At 42.9% G+C, this 18,072-nt stretch overlaps 1 protein-coding gene across 7 annotated transcripts in view; it reads right to left on the reverse strand.

Moving 5' to 3' along the window:
- Positions 1 to 13,036, reverse strand: part of DCAF8 (DDB1 and CUL4 associated factor 8) — a 40,307-nt gene extending 27,271 nt beyond the window's left edge. The window contains exons 1-2 of one of the 7 annotated variants that reach the window (XM_021682063.1): positions 12,725 to 13,036; positions 11,776 to 11,848 (exon numbers count right to left, since the gene is read on the reverse strand). The gene's annotated coding sequence lies outside the window, so the exon portion shown is untranslated. Of the gene's footprint in view, positions 1 to 11,331; positions 11,376 to 11,775; positions 12,060 to 12,570 lie in introns of those variants that run through there. The other 6 variants (XM_021682064.1, XM_021682062.2, XM_021682066.1 and 3 more) reach the window with 6 other exon arrangements.
- Between the last annotated feature and the right edge of the window lie 5,036 nt (positions 13,037 to 18,072).

Raw genomic sequence — 18,072 nt, forward strand, 5'->3', positions numbered from 1 at the left:
TAAGAAGTAGAGCCAAATTAGAATTCAGGAGGACCCTCCCCCCAAGAAAGAACCTAAAAGGTTTCTTTCTTCCTCTTACAAGTAAGCCGCCAAGTCCACAGCTGGGGAAGAAAAGGGCCACATTTCCATTAAACCACCTCAGTCCATTTCAAAAGTGGCAAACATCATTTCACCTAATTCCACCAACTTTCACCAGATTTGTCTGTTCGGCAAAGCCCTATCTGGGAATCGGGGTACCTAGCTTTTTTCCTTTAATACCACTGTAACACATTCATTATTTTGACAGGGCCTCACTCCCACCTCGAGCGAATTCCAAAGAGCAAAGAATAATATTATTCAGACCAGAATTTTGTTAAGCCCTTTCAGTGCCTGGACAAAAGGCACTGGTCAAAGACAAAGTATGATTATGACTCCAGTCCTCGTACCCAGGCACACTGGCTTCTAATCTTTCAACAGCCCTTTCATTCCCATAACAATTATCCCAGAAGCAGCCCCATCCTTATCCTGACCCCCTACTCTCCTCTACAGAAATCCAAGTTGCTTCAAAAAGTGTCCCCTGCCAAGAGACAGCTGCCCAAAGCTTGCTCCGCAGGCCAGGGCGGGGGAGTAGCAAAAACACACGGGCAGGACGGAGGCCGAGTCTGAGGAAGGACCTGGAAGGGTGCTGGGATGCAACGCCAACAAAGCACAGATTTGTGCAGCCACGTCAAAAACACCAGCGAAGAGTGGTTTGCAGAGCAGGCTGTTTTCCTCCTCCTACTCCAAGGAGGTATTTTTGCACAGCATTCTTCACACAGCACTGGTTTTTTCCTGTTGGTAGTCCCTATTTATATTCTTGAGCATCTCGGCAATATCTTCTTCCCCACCGAGGGTTTAAGTTAATTACATTAACTGCAAAAGTCCTGTGAGGTGGGGAAAACAAGCGCACTACTTTGTTAAGAGTAAAGACTCAGGTCATAAGCACACGTTCCGGTCAACTGAGAGAGATCTGATGTTTCCTCACCTCCAGAAGCAAAACTCTCAACCATACCATACTGTCCATCCCACCATTATCACTTTCCAAAGAAAAAAGTGGCTCCAGAGACCCTTGCTCAAAACTGAACTGCATCAATTCCTACAGAAGCCCAGACTGCCTGAGCCACAGACACATAAGGCGCTAGAGAATCCATTTGCTCTCCCAGCCTCCATGACCAGGAGGAGCCAGAGCTCCCAGCCCTGAGAGGTGGGAAAAGCAGAGCCATACGGTTCAACCCATACTGAGAGGTTGCAGAGCTTCTCTTCTGGGGAAAGTGGTTTAAGGTTCTTACAAAAAGAGATCTTCTTTTTGAGGAAGAAAAATTGACAGAATGTATTGCTAAATTCAGAAACAGGGACAACCCTGTGAATGCTCATGCCAACCCTGTTTAATCACAGAGTTGGTAGGCAGAGAGCTTCTAAAGGTCACATTTTAGGGGCCAGAGAGTTTAGCAAAATTAGTTCTAGACTGAAAATTAGTCCAGGGTTGTAATATCAGCTAAGCCATTAGTATCCTTTCTGACCATGAATGAGCTACTTAACCTTCTCTAGACTTCCTTTTCTTTTTTTTGTAAGCTAGTATTAGTAATTCCAAGATGGTACAGGTAAGTAGAATTATATGTTAGAAGTTCTGCAGCAGGATGCTCTGGAGCAGTGGTCTCAAAACGGATTATAAACCCGGATCAGTGAAAAGTTTTACCATGAATCTTCAATATGTATATCTAATCAAGTCACATTAAATACTAAGTTTAATTTTTCTAGAAAAAAAACAAATTCCAACGTTCTTTTTCTATACATTACTGGACCATCTTCAATGCCCCTTGGGGTGCACACCCTCCCCCTTTGGAGGACCACTTTTTCAAAAAGCCAAGAAATGATGGCAATAAAATACAATCACTTTGGAAATGACCTGTTATTCTTATCGTATACATTTCTATCAGAATGAAGAAATTTAAAACCATCTCAACTCTGGGGCAGGAATTAAAGTATCCAAATTAAAATAGGCAAGATGCTATGACGGTGCCCTTGGTCTCAAGTATAGGAACCATTTGAGAATCTCTTTCATCACCAAAGAATATAACCTTATTTTACAATCAGAAGTTAGGGACCATACTTGACCCAAACATAAATTAGCTTCTTCATTCTTTAATGCACTACATTCCCAACAAATCCACTGCTTTTACCTTGATCAATTTCCATGTAAAATCCAGTCCAGAGCAAACCAATCTGAGCCTGGAAGAGCTGATGAGCTCACTGTCCCAGGTAGCTGGGGGAGTTTAATTAGATTAGCTCTACTGCCTACACTCTAAAAATAACCATAACCCCTGCCAAACTGAAGGTTAAAGAGTAAACTATTGGGGGATGGGGGAAAAAAGATTCAAGTGCCATTTTAATTTCTACCCTAGAAATTCCAGTGACCTAGATTTCTCTTGTGTCAATAAAAAGGCTTTAAATTTTTAACCAAATATATGACAAATTATTAACTAAAAACCAAGCAAAGGGGCAGGTAACACAAAGTATAAAAGTACTTTGTGGAAGAGGTACCAAACATGTCTTGTTTAAAACTACTGGGGCTGCTTTCTTTTCCTAATATTGATTAAAGATTTGTGTAAGAGACCACATACACCAGAGCAACAGGACATCCAAATGCAAAAAAAAAAAAAAAAAAAAGACAAGAAAAGAAAAAGGGAAAAACGGCAAGGAAAAAAGAACACAAGAAACCTTGACTTGTAACTTGTACAATATACAAAAACTAACTCAAAATGAATCATAGATCTAAATGTAAAAGCTCAAACAATATAACTTCCAGAAGAAAACAAAGAAGATAATGCTTGTGATACAGGTTAGGCAAATATTTAAGGACTCAAAATAAATAAATAAATAAATAAATAAACCACACAAACCGTGAAAGAAAAAATTAAATAACGGGACATATCAAAATAAAAATTTATTCTTCAAGAGACACTACTAAGAAAATGAAAAGACAAGCTATGGACTGGAAGAAAATATCTGCAAAAGACGGATTTCATAGAGGGCAGCAGCCCAAATCTACTTCTCATAGCTAAATAACAATCACCTGAAAAGATGCTCAACGTTATCAGCCATTAGGGAAATGCAAATTAAAACTACAATAAACCTCTATACGCCTATTAGAATGGCTAAAACTTATTAAAATAATAACAATGAAAGTTTCCTTTATCAAGTGCTAACAAGGAAGGGAGCAACTAAAGTCCCACATGCTGCTGGTAGAAATGCAAAATGGCAGTCACCGTGGAAAACAGTCTGGCAGTTTTTTATAAGGTCAAACACAAACTTACCATATAACCCAGGAATCCCACTCAGGTATGTACTCAAGAAAAATGAAAATAGGGCGCCTGGGTTGCTCAGTTGGTTAAGCGACTGCCTTCGGCTCAGGTCATGATCCTGGAGTCCCGGGATCGAGTCCCGCATCGGGCTCCCTGCTCGGCAGGGAGCCTGCTTCTCCCTCTGACCCTCCCCCCTCTCATGTGCTCTCTGTCTCTCTCATTCTCTCTGTCTCAAATAAATAAATAAAAATCTTTAAAAAAAAAAAAGAAAAGAAAAGAAAAATGAAAATATATGTTCACCCAGAAACCTATAGGTGAATGTTTTCTTTAGTGGCTTTATTTAGATTCACCAAAAACTGGGAACAATCACATGTTCTTCTGCCAGGTCATGGATAATACGTAAGTTGTGGTCTAGCCACACAGTGGAATACTACTGAGCAATAAAAAGGAACAAATTATTGATACACAAAGCAATGCGGATGAGTGGCAAATATGTCATGCTGAGTCAAAGAAGCAAGACTCTAACAGCTACGTAATGATTCCATTCATGGGACATGCTAAAAAAAAATAAACTATAGGGACAGACAGCAGAACATGGTTGGTCGGGGAAGAGAACTGACTGCAAACAGGCGTAAGAAAACTTCTGGAAGTGATGGAAATGTTCTATGACTATGATCTTGGTGGTGTCATGTGACTACATGTTTGTAAGAATCCACAGAATGAGTCACTGAGAAAACGTGTAAATTTTACATGTATATAAATGATACCTCAAGAAGTCAGGCAAAGCGTTAAATGATGGCCAAAGCCCAACAATTAAAATTAAAAATACTAAATTCTCGGGGTGCCTGGGTGGCTCAGTCATTAGGGGTCTGCCTTTGGCTCAGGTCATGATCCCAGGGTCCTGGGATTGAGCCCTGCATCAGGCTCCCTGCTCGGTGGGAAGCCTGCTTCTCCCTCTCCCACTCCCCCTGCTTGTGCTCCCTCTCTCGCTGTGTCTCTCTCTGTCCAATAAATAAATAAATAAAATCTTAAAAAAAAAAAAAAAACTAAATTCTCAGGGCTGGGGCACCCAGGTGGCTCAGCTGGTTAAGCATCCGACTCTTGATCTCCACTCAGGTCTTGATTTCAGAGTCGCAAGTTCAAGCCCTGTGCTGGGCTCAAATGCCAGGCATGGCGTGGAGCCTACTTAAAAAAATAATAATAATTAGAATAAAATTAAAAATACTAAATTCTCAACACTGTGACTATTAACAGAAGTTAGCTCAAGTGGTCAATATGCCACAGTAAATGAGAGCAAAACATCAGTGCTTGTTTGAAAAATAAAGTACAGGAGGAGTTTGGCTGCAACCAAAGCCACCTGTGATTTACCAGCAACGCCATGAAAGACAGGATGAATCCTAAACTTATAAAAAGACTCCAATCCCACCGTCTTGGTGACAACTAAAAGTACTGGGAGCTTAAAGTAGTTCAAAACAGTTCTGTGGTTGTACTGCTAATTTGTATACTTAATGCTTCTTAATTTTATTTTTTAAATTTCTCTCAAATTTTCATTTTAACTCCCTTGGGGTCTAGGAAAATGGGTGTGATAATTCTTCCTCAGTTCAGGTCTGATGGGAGCATCAACAACTACAAACATTACAGTCCCTGATCCCTTTTACTAAGACCCGAGCTCACCCACCCCGTGAGTCCCCATGACTTACATAAGCCCAGCAGTCTGGCTTGGCACACCTCTGCAACTCAAGTGCCCAGCTCTCCTACATCAACCCCCAAAGTTAAAGTGGACAAAGTTTTAGAATCTCCTCTGAAACTGAAAAATGGTGGTAGAAAATACTTCTATTATTAGAACAGATATCTGAGAGTCACGCAGTGTCTGGCTCCTCTTGGGAGGACAGACGTCCCAACACACCCATAACAGGACAGCTGTTCAGGGCCCATCTCCATCCACAGGACAAACTTGCCTTTCTGCCCTGGGCTCTGTGGTCCATCTGGAATCGACCAGTCCTACTTTCCCCATCCCCAATTGTGGTTTTCAAGCTGAAATGGCTCATTTTAAATTCATTCTCCTCACCTTATTTCTCTACTTCACAATAAACAGCTCCTCTAGCCAACTTTCCTGACTCCCGCCACAAGCCACACTCCCACTGTATGGTGTTTATTAATCAGAGAACCGCGGGCACTGAAATTCAAAGGATAACCCCAAGGAAACTGAAACTCATACTATATACAACATGTTTACAGGGGGATAGGCCTTTAGTTCTAGGCCACTCTCTATTGAGTATTAAGAGAAGGTGAATATCCTACACTGTCTCCTCTGGTACACTGACTGGAGAGAGGAGCAGAAAGAAACTATAAATGTTTCTGGATCAGGAAAATTAATCTCTATTCGTGTTGTGCAGAAGATCTGACAGCACGGGGCAACCTAACTGTACAGCCCTCCAGCTGCCCTTGTTCATCCAACTCTAGGCCTCTGGCACCCCCCAGTGGCCCATCTATACACAGACAAGCTGGTCCTGCAACAACCTACGAGGCAACCCAGGAGGTACAAACACATCCAAGGCAGTCCTAATCCCCTCTGAAGCCAGTCATCAATTAGGGAAAATGAGTATATACAACGATGACAGAAGTGACACAAGCATTAGTGTCATAAAAAAAGATAAACTCAGCTTTGAAGGGGGGATAGGATTTCAGTGGGTAAAGCTGATAAAGACCAGGACAAGGATGAGAAAATACAGGGAAGATGAAAACCCTGGTATGTCCAAGTCTGTTTGGGCTGGGTCGTGGGGTGCACACGCTGATCAGTTAAGAAGGTGCATGGGGGGTGCTCAGGAAAATGATTCTGTCAAGGATAGGACTGAAATGGACAGAAAAGGAAGAAGAAACAAGTTTAAAACCTTCCAGTTGTTAAGGTAAAAAGCACTGAGCGCCTGTCTGAGGCTGCTGGCTGAGGAAATGAGAAGAAGGGAACGGATATGGAGGATGCTGCCGAAGCAGAGCGGACCGTACCTGGTTCAACGGTAGTTACGAAGCGCCCCCCCCCAAATCAAGAAGACAAGTCTGAGTCGGGGTGCCCGGGGGAAATCAATGTCATAAATGAGAAGCTGGCATGTGTGGGAGAAGAGATTAATCTGATTTTGATTATGTTTAAAATCCAAGTTGACATGTCAGGAAGGTAGTGGAAAACAAAGGTAGATCTGAAATTTGAGAAATTAGGGTCAGAGATACGGACTTGGGAATTACTGTACAGAGAGGCTTCAAAATCAACCACCTTGTAAGTTATACCTCACTAAAAGACCAAAAATTTAAGTACCCAAGAAAGGTGAAAGAGTCCAAGGAAAGAATCCTTCGGAACACCTACCCTTAGGAAAAGAAATAAAAGGGAGACCGAAAAACACGCGGGAGAGTGGAAGGAATAATGAGTGTCAAACATCTTGGAAGTCAAGAGATAAAAAGGTTTCAAGAAGGTGGGGACCATCCACGTTTCAAATGCTTCAGATAAGTACAGAAAGAGGCAGATTGAGGAAAGGCTCTGAGAATCAGAACAGTGTTCTGTGGAGTTACCTCCGGTGTGGAGGGAGAACGCCATTTTCTCCCTCTTCAAGGATCAAAAAAGGATCCAGTTATCTCCTTCAGTGTAGTTACATCCATTAAAGTTCTTTCCTTAAAAAACTCATTAGCCTACCAATTAATCACAACCTGAGACCCATGCTTAAACAATTCAGAAATGTTTTTATTCATACTGTCACGTGGACAGACCTTTTATATTTTACATATGCTTTTATAAGACATACTGAACTCTTCCTTTCAACTCATTTGTTTTATCAGTTGGCACTGAAGCGCCCAGGTTTCTAAAGACAGCGCAAGGTATAATAAAAAAGGGTTTCTGGTGTCAGTCAGACCTGGGTTTGAATTCTGATTCTACCACTTAAGTCTGTTTCTCCTTCCATAAAATGAGACAATACCATTACCCTGCAGGAGCTGGTTTAGAGAATTAGAGACAACATTTTTGCAAACATGTACAAAATCTAGCTTCTCATTTCTGCTTCCAGACTGCATTTCCTAGAGAAGCCTGGGCTTCACCACTCAGCAACAATCCTTCAAACACTGTACACAACCGAGGACACAGTTCCAAGTCTGTAAAATCTGCTTCCCTGCTCTCACTGGCCTCTTAAAGAATCAGAGAGCTCTGTCAGTATCTCTTGAGCACATTCATGCTCTATGAACTACGGTAAAGCAATATACCCAGGTGCCCAAAATATAAGCCTCCCACTCTTTCAGTTCTTCTCCCTCTTGAAGGTTCACTGGATAGCCGAGAACTTCAAAGCAATCCTCACAGATGATGAAGAAGAAAACAAGGAATTCCTGCAGCAACTATACTACGAACAAGGAACTTCATTCCTCCTTTGGATGAATGCCTTCTCTCCCTGTTGGTAATACCAAATGCCCTCTGTTTATAGTTTATTGGCTTTAATCCTAATAACGGTATTTCAGAATATGTTAGGAATGCATGCTAACTCTTAAGTGCTGTCAGCAGCAATACAGCTAAGGAACTTTTTATGGCCATATTTAAGCCCATTTACCTCAATTTAAATGATTCTAAGGAAAAGTCATTTCTAAGGAAACTCCACTCTGTTTCCACAATGAAATGATTCACGTTTACATCAGAATCCAGACCCCATTACCAGTTTTTACCACTCACATTTCACATTTTTCTTTAATCACTGGAAAGGACACAGAAGTGTGGCACTCCAAAGATACAACTGACAATAAAACAATAAAAACAGAAAGGCTAAAGACATCAAGAAGTGCCCTCCTACCTGCACCAGGTGAGAGGACAGAGTCTAACGCTGGGTCCTAAATAAGGTTAGAAACATGTCTGATAATGTGGCAAGGCTTAAAGTACACTAGAGGAATATAGCCTCCTGGCTACCACCAGAGGTGAAGCCTACAGATCTCCAGATGGCTAAGAAAAACCAAGAACAACAACAAAAGGACATGAGAGGCAAGCATGGATGCTTCGCATTAGAACTTCAACAGACCTCCTTAAATAGTATCATCAGAGGGCAAGAGCAAATACCTAACCTCTCAGATGCGATACTAAAAATGTTTGCAACAACACAATCCATTAGACATACATTTCAGTAATAAGATGCCATCTTTGTCATATTAATCACTCCCCATGCCCTATCTGCAAACTCAGAGCAGGCTCAGTTCATTAATTTATCTTTAGCATACACATTCCAGAGGTTAAGGCAAGTACTTGAGAAAGTGGGCTTCTGGCCCAGAAACTATGTCCTATGGAGACAGAGATAAAAGCCTGCTGTAAAGAAGTGTGACCAATTCACAAAATTCATTACACACTAACTTTCAAAGACCTTTCAAGGACTTTCTTCTCCAAGAAAATAACTGAATCAAGGAAACAAGAACTTCTGACCAATCTTAACAGTGACAAAGTTTCTCTATTTTATTCACAAAAACATTAAGACGAAAAGTTTTCAATATTACTGCAAAGCTAAGCTAAAATCACTGGCATCTGTCTCTGATATTAACATACACATGTCACCACCTCCACGTCTGTTGCTGATTCAATTCTTTCAGTTAGCTGCCTGGGTTCCAGATTGGGTGACAGTAAGTAGATTACCTTGGCTTACTGATAATTTGCTTTTTTAAAAAAGAAAAAGCTAATTCAATCTTAAAAACTAACTTAAACACCAATGTCATGCAATAAAAAGCTCTGTTTGGATAACTCTGTCTTTTATAATCTGCACCATTCCCAGACAGGTTTAGAATAACTTTTCTACAGTAGAAACAATCCAGAAACAAATCTATCTCCTGAAAACAAAGTTTAATTAGTCGCTTCATGATGTTAAAAGCCTGTAACTCACCTGCTAGAACACAGGACCAAGAGCATGAAAATCTGAAGGTCTGTCTCCCACAACAGAGCGCACTTCTGCAGAACGTCTTCTCCTAGAGTCCTTTTGCTCTTGAAATGTCAGTATTGTTTTAAACTGGCAACAAAAAGGCTGCTTTCTTTTAGCTCTCTCTGAAGACAAGCTTCTGTCTTAGGTTGATCCTAGTCAACACTAAGGATCACAGCACTGGTACTGGTTTCTATACATTCCACAGACCGCTGTATAAAATGCCCTGTCAGGTTGGCGGTGGGAATTAAGGTCACAAGCAAACCTAGCCTCCCACTTCAGCCATACTAGGAAATACTTCCTAATAAGATGTGACAATTCTTATTCAACGCCCTGAAACATAAAATATCTTCAGAAAGGTTAAGAATTTTACAGTTGTGGTCCAGAGACTAAGAATACTGGTTCACTGTATACAAAGATGTCACCTGGAGCTCAGAATGTGAAACCCCTGGGGGAGGAGGGATTCTTACCCAGCACACAGAGAGGAACAAAGTTATGCCTCTTTCAACATATGTGCTTTTCTCCTCCCAACCCCACCCCTCACCCAACACAGATCTCCAGATCTCATAAAAACACAAATAATAAAAATGCACTCTCAGCCCACCTCAAAACCCTCAATCCAAAAGTCTACTTTTCAATAGGAGAATTTAGACCCTGGATGGTGGTAATGAAAGCTGATAAACTCTAATTTGATCAGTGGCCTAAATGAATACAGTTGATTTCACTGCAATATTATCAACACTTTTAATTTTCATGTGCCCTTACCTCCCCCAAAAAGATGGAGAAGAAAAGCCAATAAGAGAAGGTTAAAAACCTGCATCTTTGCCATCATATTGTTAAGATGGTCCAGCTAGGGAGATGAATTAAAATGTTCTGCACTCCCTGCTCCCTAGCCCAGACTCACTTCCAAGAACAAGGAGACCTTTTCATGGTCTAGTTCTCTGATGATCTATTGATGAGGATCACTGCAGAGCCCAATAGCTTGGAAGAAATGTATTCTCTTCAAGGCAAAAAGGAAAAAGCATAACGGGTAGCTGGAGCAGAGGTGGTGAACAACACTGAAGCAGCAAGGGAAGGAATTACAATCCTTGTGTCAACGCTGATCAGATGTGCTAACAGAGACCAGGAGGAAGGAAGCAACGAACTATGGAGAGGTACTGATGTTTAGTCTAAGAATGCATTTAGAGATATACACAGACTGACAACTAATATTTCCACTGTCCTCTGACCTTGAACCCCCAAAACACGTACCTCAGTCATGTTCAGAAAATAACTCTAGGTGTGTACCCACAAAGCATACATCTAAGCTGACCAATTAAAAATGATTTAAAGAGAAAAAAAGAAGTGTAGACTAATGCATACCTTACTCAAGGCCATAGCAACGATGTGTAAAGAAAACATTTTTTTTTAAATGTCTATGTCAGGCATTTAACAGCTTTATGTAGGTTCCCTCATACAATACTAACAATGACCCCAAGAGGTAAGTGGCGTTATCCCACTTTTAGAGATGTGGAAATTAAGAGTCAGAGAAGTTTAAGTAGCTCGCCCAAGGTCACATGGCCAATAAATCTTAGTATTTAAACCCAGGTCTGTCCAGCTCTCAAAGCTGTATTATATCTTTACATCTTACTGATACACATACATGCCACCAATAATAATCTTATTCCAGTTCATTTTCTAATCAGGACACCATGAGGAACAAAACTTACCAGTGTCACACTCAACCTTTACCTACTACATATTATAAAGGTATTAAGAATCAGCCAGGCCTACCTTCCAGAGCCACTCAGCTCTTCTGTCACATCCCACGGACGTCAACCACAGCACTATTCTCTGCTACCAGAAACCTAAGAGTCTTACAAAGATTACATTTACAAGTATGTTCAGTACTTGTAGGGAGTTAGTACTCCCTCTTTGGCCCTGGCCCATGCTGCTAAATGCACAGGATGATTCCTCTGCTCACCAAAAACTCTTCAGAGCAGCTATAAAAGAGCAGCCAATTTTTTTTTTAACCCCGAATTTACTACTATGTCCTGAAAAGTTGGAATTCTGAGGTAGACTGAACTCAGACACCAACTGACAGCAGCATCACTTACCAGCTTTTAGTGACAAGCAGCTGGATTCTCCTCTAAACAGAAACAACAGTCCAAAGCCCTGAGAAGGGAAGAGACTTGATTTGACAAGAGGCTGAACAGAACTCAGGCAAACGAATTCCCAGCTTTTAACAATGTAAGAAACATGATCCACACAAAGGCAACACACAAGGCAAAGGAATAAAGGAAGAGGGAGACACACTCACTTCTAGGCTTAAATGGAGTTATTTGAAGATACACAGCAATAGTTTAGGACAGAAAGTCAAGACGCCCACAGACAATAAAACTTGTCAAAGTAATTTAACCAGAGTGGAACACAGCCAAGAACAATACCCCAACTCTGGGATACTGGGGTAGGAATTTTATGACTTTAGTGGTCAGCACTTGAGCATCAGGGTAGGGTCTGTCTTGGCCTCAGGAATTTAAATGCCTTCAACTCCTACTCACCTTTCCTTCTTTATCACTGAAGTAGGGCCAGGCTGAGCTCCTGAGAAAATAGGTCTGTTGATTCACTGAAGGGCTGAGAAAAGTTAAAGTTTAAATGGCACAAGTACCTCTACCAAACATAATAAAAATATTTACGAATACATTTCAGAATCTCTTCAGACCTCCTCAGTATGATTTAAAACCAGAGTAACTCTTAACTACTGAACAAAGAACCCACAGTCACAGAAATAAAATGAACCAGGCAAGTAATCTCCCGGCTCCACTAAAACGTAAAAGTCATTTAAAAGGAAAACCGGAATCTTTCCAACGCTAACCCATAACCAAACCTCTCAACAAGAAGCCACACGGCAGGGGGAAATCCCGGAGAGAATGTGATAGCGCTAGTGCCGGTTTGTTTACAGAGACTTCAGCAACAATCATATGAGTCAGAAATTCAAGCCACCAGATGCTTTCCAACTAACAGGGAGCAAATGGTACGGTTCTGCGGTGCCCTGGAAGATCTGGGGGTGAGGGGAAGGAAGCTGCGAGAATTGTATTACAAGGGGAACAAGAGCAGACGGCAACAACTGACTTGGACCTCGGCCTTCCGTACAAGGTGCTGGGCCCGAGGACTCGGGATGGGGGAGGGGGCACACTGCGCGGTGGCCCCGAGTGACGGGGAGACGCGGGGAGACGCAGGGCGACCGCTTCCCCCAGTCTAAGGGGTAAAAACGCGCACACAAACGGGTCACCCCAGGGGCAAAGACGTCCCTGTGGACTGCGGGGCAGGCTCTTAGGGGCAACCCCAGGGCTGACCTGAGGCAAGGGCAGTCAGTCTTCCCGGCGGAGACTCGGCTCAGGGCCAGGAAAAGACCTGAGCCCCGGGAGCTTGGGCAAGGAATCCAACCTATCCTGACGGGGAGCGGGCCAGGGGCGAGGGGGTCAGGCCAAGCCGGAACGAGACACGGACCGGGTAGGTCAAGGGGGGGGTGTCCGGCTGGGGCAGTTACAAGCACGGGAGCCGGCGAGGCTCAGCAGCCCGCTTCCCGTCTTGGGTCATCCTTCTGCCAGCGGCTGCTCCGACTGTTCCAGGCCCAGCCGCCCCGTCCACTGCCGCCACCAACGCCGCCGCCATCTTACACTGGCCAGCGGCCGCCACCACCACCGCCTCCGCTCTCGGCGCTTGCGCCTGCGCCGCCACGCTTTTCGGCCCCGTTTGCGACGAGGTGCTGGAGGAGACTGAGGGAAGAGTGGTCGCGCGAGCTCTCCGCTCCCAACCCTCCTCGGAGGACGCAGAAGGGGCGGGGCTTAGGGCCAACGGAAAGAGCAAGGGGCGCGTGCGCACTCCCGGGAGGCGAGGTTGTTTTCGCCGCGTGTTTCGAGGGGCTCGTTTTCCTCGCGCAATGAAAACAGATGCGAGTTAGGGACCTCCCGGACTTGTGGTGGTGTGATCTAAATAAACTTCATTGCTGGCGGGCTGGCGGGCAGCTTCCTGGGCGGCCTCCATTTTTGCCCTGCTTTTGAATACTGGAAACAAGCAGTCGTCGCCGGGTTTCCTCTGAAAACCCCATTTCCTTTGAGGACCTGGTTTTCTTCAGTGGTTTTTACACCTTCGAGACCCGCTTCCTCCCGAGAGCTTCCATTCCCCCATTTTCCAATTAAAAGAAGGGATTCGGAAGCTTAAGGTGCAGCCGAGCTATTCCAGAGGCTGTTTCTCCGAAGGGGGTGGTGTGCTGTGGGTTCCCCAGAATGGGCTTGGTGCTGTGCGCTCTGCTCCGTTCTGACACCTAAAGGAAGCTTGCAGAAGTCTGGAAAGGTGGCTGCCAGGCGCGGGGATTTTTGACCAGGCCAGGGTGCAATCATCTGACCCCTTTCACCTCCTCTATCGCTATCATCTACTATTAGGTCATTATGTATTACTTAGACTGTTGGATTGGACACCTAGCTGGTTTGTCTACTTTCACTATTGACCTGCCAGTTAAACAGAAGGCAGCCACTGTGACCTTTTAAAATTTAAGTCAGGTCATATTATTACCCCACAACCCATATTATTACCCCAAATCTTCCCCTTCACACACACATGCGCGCACACACACACACACGCACACAAAGAGATCACAGTGGCTTCCAACGAGGGCCTTAGGTGTTGTGGCACGTTTCTCTGATTTCATCTCCTCCCTTACTACCTAACTCTGCTCTATCCTTATTGGCGTTCTCCACTCTTAACTCCAGCCAAAGCATGATCCACCCTTAAGGCTTCTGCATTTGTTCCCTATTCTTGGGATACTCATGTACCAGCTCTTTACTAGACTTGCTCTCTCCACTCAGTCAGATCTCTACTGAAATCCTACTTATTCTGAGAGGCAGCTCTAGACTATTCCAACTAAAATGATATTCTACACCACCATCCTCCTCTGTCCTCTTACTCTGCATTGTTTTTTTCCTAACATTTTTTACCTGTGAACATTTAACCTATAATTATGTATCTGTAATCTAAGTATACTACTAGAATATGAACTCTATAATGGCAGGGACTGTATCTTTCTCACCTTTGTAACCCCAAACCTCTAGAAGAGGACCAGAGCACAAAGTAGCTGTCTGATGCCGTACCGTTCTATCCGTTCTTTCATTCACTCTGTCAACATCTGTTGAATTCCCATAGCGTGTAAGGCCCTGTTCTAGGTACTGGGGCTGAAGCAATAAAAAAAAAACAAACCAAGATTCCTGCATTCACAGAACTTATTTCCCAGGGCAGAGGTTGGGGTGAAAGGGGAAGACAGGATCACACAGACAATAATATTAAAGTTATGAAGACCAGTGGAGAATAAAGCAGGGTTTACCTGAGTAGGTGTGCTCTTTTACTGAGGGGGTTCAGGAAAGGCCCTCTGCTGAGGTGACATTTGAATAAAGATTTGAAGTGAGAGAGTGAACCATATACACAGGGGAAAGAACCTTCCAGGCAGAGGGAACAATAATGTAAAAAAGACCTGAAGCTTGAGTGTGCTTGCTGTATCCAAAGATTAGCAGGGAAGCCAGTGTGGCAAAAGAGCAGATAGGAAATTAGTTTGGAGATACACGATGGGAGCCGGATCACTCCCAGATTTACTGACCAAGGAGAGGACTTTGGATTTTATCTCCAAAGAGTGCTAGAAAGCCATGGAGGGTTCTGAGTAAAAAAGTGACAGGATCTGATTTATAAGTGAAGAGATTTACTCTGGCTGCTCCTTTGAAAACTGCCTGCAGGGAGGCAAAATAGAAGCTGAAAGACAGGAAGCTATTGCAAAAGATGTGCAAGACTAGTGTTGCAGTGAACATGATAGGAAGTGGTTGGATTCAGGACATACTTTGAAGGTGGCAGAGGTGATTTGCTCATAGATTTGAGTATGGAGTGCAAGATAGTCAAGCTATCTCAGGTTTTTTTATTTGAGCGACAGGATAAATAGTAATGCCATTTACTGAGATAGAACTCCAGGCAGGAGGGGGGAGCAGGAGGAGAGGTTTTTTTTGGAAAAATGTCCAGTTCTATTTTAGACATGTTAAATTGGAGGTGCCTATTAGATTTCCAAATGGAGCTACTGAGTAAACAATTGAAATATGAATCTGAGGCTCATAGAAGACAATTGGTATAAACTGGGGAGTCATTAAGGTATAAACGATGTATATCATCACGGAGTGGGGAGCACTTCATGTGGAAGAAAAGATAAACAGTTTATATATATAGGCTGGACCCTCTAATCCCACGGTGCTCCAACTAGTAAAGGTCAGGACGTAAAAAGAATCCAGCAAAATTTATTTAGAAGGAGCAACCGGGAAATAGAATTTATTTTATTTTTATTTATTTGACAGAGAGAGAGACAGCAAGAGAGGGAACACAAGCAGGGGGAGTGCGAGAAGGAGAAGCAGGCTTCCCGCAGAGCAAGGAGCCTGATGCAGGGCTCGAACCCAGGACCCTGGGATCATGACCTGAGCCGAAGGCAGACGCTTAACGACTGAACCACCCAGGCGCCCCCAGGAAATAATTTAAAACCCGAGAGTAAGGGGTCTTATAAAACAAATGTTTTAAATGTTTCAAGAAGGGCACTATCAACTGTCATTCTTAAGAGTTTGAGGTTAAGATGACTGAAACTTGACCACTGGGTTTGGAAACATGGAGGTTAAGACCTCAACAAGAGTGATTTTAGTGGAGCTATGGAAATAAAAACCTCCCACTGTGTGATCCGGTTTCTATGCTTACTCTGGTTACTATGCTTCGATGGACACCATTGCTCTTACCACCAAATCTTCTTTCTTATTTTGGGCTTTCCTATTGCGTTTGAGGTTGTGATGATCATTACCCCTTCTAAATATTCATTCTCACAGCTTTCTGTGACATGTCCTTCATAGTTCTATTTATATCTCTTGACAATTTATTTCACGAACTGCTCTTCCTCTTCATTCTACATGTTCTTCCAAAGTGATCTTATTCATTCTCACAGTTTAAACTACCATCCCTATCCCAAAGCCTTTATTGCCAATCCAGGCTTCTCCTTCAAGCTTTAGACTCACATACCTGATAGCCAATGGCATTTTTTTAAAAACTGCTTTATTGAAATGAAATTCACATACAATTCACCCAAAGTGTGCAATTGAATGGCTTTTAGTACATTCACAGATACGTGCAACCATCACCACAGTCAATTTCCAACCATTTTCATCATCTCAAAAAGAAACCCGGTACCCAGTGCTATTACCCCCTATCTCCCCATACCCTTCCAGCCCCAAGAAACCATTAACTACTTTGTATCTATGGATTTCCCTATTCTGGACTTCCATATGAATGAAATTGTATTTTTGTGTGTGACTGGTTTCTGTCACTTAGCATGTCTTCAAAGTTCATCCACGTATCAGTATTCCATTCCTTTTTATAACCAAATATTGTTCCATTGTATGAATATACCCCACATCTCGTGTATCCCTTCATCTGCTGATGGGACAAGTTTGGTTGTTTCTTAAGACTATTATGAATAATGCTGCTATAAAAATTCATGTACAAGTTTCTGTGTGGACACATGCTCCATTTCTCTTGGATATATACCTAGGAGTGGAATTTCTGGGTCAAGTGGTTAACTCTGCTTCATCATTTCAGAAACTGACAGTTTTTCAAAGCAGTTGCACCATTTCACATTCACACCAGCAGTGTATGAGGGTCCCGATTTCTCCCCATCCTGGCCAATATTTGATTATCTAACTTTTTATTTCCAGCCATCCTAGTGGATGGGAAGTTGTATCTATGATTTTGGTTTGCACTTCCCTGATGACTAACAATGTCAAGCACTTTTCACATGTTTATTGGACATTTTTGTCTTCTTTGGAGAAATGTCTATTCAGATCCTTTGCCCATTTTTAAATTGCCTATTACCGAGTTTTAAGAATATATATTCTAGATACAAGTCCCTTATCAGGTATATGATTTACAAATATTTTCTCCCATCCTGTGGGTTTTCATTTTTGATGGTGTCCTTTGAAACGCGCTTTCTAGTTTTGATTAAGTCCAATTTATCTTTTTTTCCTTTTGTTGTTCATGCTTTTTGGTGCCATACCTAAGAATCCCTAGCTAAGCCCAAAGCTATGACAGTTTTACCCCTGTTTTCTTCTAAGAGCTTTACGGTTTTAGTTACTACTTTTAGGTCTTTTTTTTTTTTTAAATATTTTATTTATTTATTTGACAGGGAGAGAGATAGCGAGAGCAGGAACACAAGCAGGGGGAGTGGGAGAGGGAGAAGCAGGCTTCCCGCCGAGCAGGGAGCCTGATGCGGGGCTCGATCCCAGGACCCCGGGATCATGACCTGAGCCGAAGGCAGACGCCCAACGACTGAGCCACCCAGGCGCCCCTCACTGTATATATATTTTATTTTTATTTATTTATTTTTTTTAAAGATTTTTTATTTATTCATTTGAGACACAGAGAGAGAGAGCGCATGAGCAGGGAGAGAGGCAGAGGGAGAGGGAGAAGCAGGCTTCCCGCCGAGCAGGGAGCTCGATGCGGGGCTTGATCCCAGGACCCCAGGATCGTGACCTGAGCCGAAGGCAGACGCCCAACAACTGAGCCACCCAGGCGCCTACTTTTAGGCTTTGACCTATTTTGATTTTTTAATATAATGTGAAGTAAAGACTGAGCTCATTCTTTTGGCTATCCAGTTGTCCCAGTACCACCGTTGAAAAGACTATTCTTTCCCCGCTGGTTTTGGCACCCTTGTCAAAAATCAGTTGCCCACAGATGGGTGAGTTCATTTCCGGACTCTCCGTTCTATTCCACTTGGTATGTGTCTGTCCTTGTGC

Source organism: Neomonachus schauinslandi, chromosome 6, assembly GCF_002201575.2.
Source record: "Neomonachus schauinslandi chromosome 6, ASM220157v2, whole genome shotgun sequence".
Classification (NCBI taxonomy): domain Eukaryota; kingdom Metazoa; phylum Chordata; class Mammalia; order Carnivora; family Phocidae; genus Neomonachus; species Neomonachus schauinslandi.